Here is a 3,275-nt window from a genome sequence, read left to right on the forward strand (position 1 = left end):
CTGTGGGTTTAAGAAGTACGGAGGTTAGACTCTATGACATCCATCTCGGTTATTCAAAAGGAAATGGAGGGGGGGGGGAGGAACTGGCTGTTTAGAGGAGGAAGGGGAGAGTGAGAGAGGTAGGGGGTTCGAGGGAGTAAGTGGGGGAAGAAGATGGGAGTGAGTTTCCAGCAATGAATGAGTTGGCAGAATGGGGAGAGAGGATTATGTTTTATGAAGACATTAGAAGCCAGTAACCATTTCTTCGTATGATTTATTAATTTTACAAACAGAAATGCCAGTATACAGTTTATGGAAACAATTAGATTTTTGTATCAAATAAATCACTGAAGAGTGTGATCCACCAATTGGCAAGGCTAGACAAGAGCAATTTTAAGGTGTGAGAGCACCGGCTAGATCAGTCTATGAAACGAAAATATCTTTATATCATTTGGTTATCATTGCAGTTGAAGTTTAGCTATCAACGAAATGAGCTATGACAATAATGAAAAACACTCATACCAATGGTTATTCTTACTAGAGTCATCTAATAATTGATTCGTAGCTACGTGTCAGTTTTAAACAGTGATTGGCAACCCATTCTTTCATCCTCCTTGACACAACAAATGTGTGAATACGTCACGGGCTGCAGGCGTACCAACTGCCTGGCCCATGCCACACTCTTATACTGTACCAGGTTCTTATGTTGCCAATAGTATATGTAGCAGTTTTTATTATCGTACATTTTGTACGAGAATTTTATGATTGTTTTAAAAGTGAGTGTGTGTGTGTGTGAGAGAGAGAGAGAGAGAGAGAGAGAGAGAGAGAGAGAGAGAGAGAACTGCTGAGTATCAGATTAATTTCTTTTTGATATTCAATGGCATCATACCAAGCTCCCTGGAAAGGAATGAAAATGGGTATAAGCCAAAAGGAGGCAACGTTCGTACTCGTGATTAAATAATAAGACATAAAATCATCTTAGCAAGACATATTCTGCTTTGCACTGGAGGGTTACTCACTACATTATCTTAATGATATACTGTTTTTGCGTGCTTGGGGGAGGGTGAGAAAAAAGAATCTAAGGATAAAAGCCAGCAAAGATGTTTTTCCCCCCAATAAATAAAGAAAAATATAAAGCCTAATTCAAGATCAGTTTATTTTCCAGATTCATAGATGCAATAATATATGCTAGTGATGTAAACTACATCGATACTAGAAAGACTTGTTTAGCATAGAAGCCAATAACAAGGTGAAAATTGCAAAGATGTGCCATGAAGCCTCCCAGTCCACCTAGAATATGACCTTTATTCTAAATTTCAAATTGCCAGACTTATAGCATTGCCAGTGCCAGTATTTCAGTCTCAAAAAAAAATCATTAGGTAGATAAATAACAGATTAAACAAGAAACATGCGGAATGAAACTGAACACAATTTTACCATTTTTCTTACCAAACAACCACCGTTCTCCATGCGACTATCAATATAGATAGATAGACAGATAGATATACTATACATTGGAGTTGTTCTAGTTGTTGGAGAAGTCTGACTGTGAGTAAGGAATGAGGACTGAGGAGGAATAGAGGTGGACTGGTGTGTCAACTTGTCAAGTGCGAGCTGAGGTGGACTGGTGTCTCAACTTGTCAAGTGCGAACTGTGAAATGTAGTAATTTAGTTCAGTTATATACGATAGTGAAGGATTAACCCTTGTTTTGTAGTAAAAACAGTCTAATAGTCTAATAATAATAACTGAAATATTTTAATTTTACTATAACTATAATTTTATATATCCCATTCATTACTTTAAACAATTTCCAAACTTCATAGTCACGTACTGTTAGTAAGAAGAGTAAAAAAAGATATAATTGCAGTACATGAGTAACTGGAGATGATTTTTAACCCTTTTATTATGAAAAATATCATCCTAAACTTAATATAATCCTCTAATGGTATCCAAACTAAGATGAGGCTGATGCCGTGGTACTGAATTTTGCGTTTGCAATTTAGCAGGGTGTACTTAGTTTATCTTGTGGGTGTGATATCTTCTAAACCCCTCAGCGGATTGCAACCAAACTCTTATCACTGATACAGTATGAAGGGACGATGAACTGATTAGCTTAGCAAGATCAAGGGATGACGGGTCAAAGTCATACAGGATCAGTTAATTTTATCCTTACGGTCATCTGACCATAACATTAATGTGGCCATGATATGTCCTGAATCCATGACGGATTTCCACCAAACTTGTCAGTGATGCACTATGAGATGATGAATTAATTAGGAGAGCTAGGTCAAGGGGACAAAAGTCAAGTTCACATGGGGTCAACTTAGTGTATCATTGTAGATGCGATACCTCCTTAACTCTTAAACGGATTTCAGGTAAACTTTTTTCAGTGATAAAGTATAAAGGAGCGATGAACCGATAAGGTCAGCAACGTCAAGGGGTCAAGGGTCAAGATCATATTGGTGTGGGCGTAATATCTCCTGAAATCCTCAATGGATTTAGATCACACTCTTTTCAGTGATACATTATGAAGGGATGATGAACTGATTAGGTCAGCAAGGTCAAATGGTCAAGGTCAAGGGCATATGGGGTCGACTTAGTTTCTCTTTAGTCTCGTTTCAACCCACAGTGAAACTTGTCTTGAAGGATTTAAGGAGAGTCCATGCGCAAGGATTGGCTAAGGCATACCAAGAGATGCTTTGCACTGACAGCTTCGGGCCTGAGATCTCAGTGTTTCATTTGCCTTACTATTATTAATATTATTATTATTATTATTATTATCATTATTATCATTAGTCGTAGTAGTAGTAGTAGAATTATTATTATTATTATTATTATTATTATTATTAGTAGTAGTAGTAGTATTAGTAGTATTAGTAATAGTAGTATTATCCATCCATCCATCCATCATCCAATCCTACATTGCCCCATGAGGAAAGTAGGAGCCCGGGGCTAGGCAGTTGGTCCCGACATTTAAGATGAAAGTGACCAGCCTCACTCATCCCTGAGTGGCATTACATGAGCAATCAACCCCAACCATCCCTTGGATATAAACCTTCACCGGCTCAATCCGATTGGAGCGCAATAATTATCCACTAAACCACCAGGCGCCAAAATTTGGTTATATGGTTACCACCCAGCGTAGTAAATGGTTTCCTGGTGTACAGGAAACCATTTGGCTTGTCACTTAGTGTAAAGTCGCCCACAGGCTGAAGGAAGAGGAAAGAATGAAGGAAAGAAAGACAGAAGAGGGAGTGTAAAGTCACCCATAGGCAGAAGGACAAAGAATGAATGA

The sequence above is a fragment of the Coenobita brevimanus genome, chromosome 46, assembly GCF_032717465.1.
Source record: "Coenobita brevimanus isolate Jiangsu-jjx chromosome 46, ASM3271746v2, whole genome shotgun sequence".
Taxonomy (NCBI): Eukaryota; Metazoa; Arthropoda; class Malacostraca; order Decapoda; family Coenobitidae; genus Coenobita; species Coenobita brevimanus.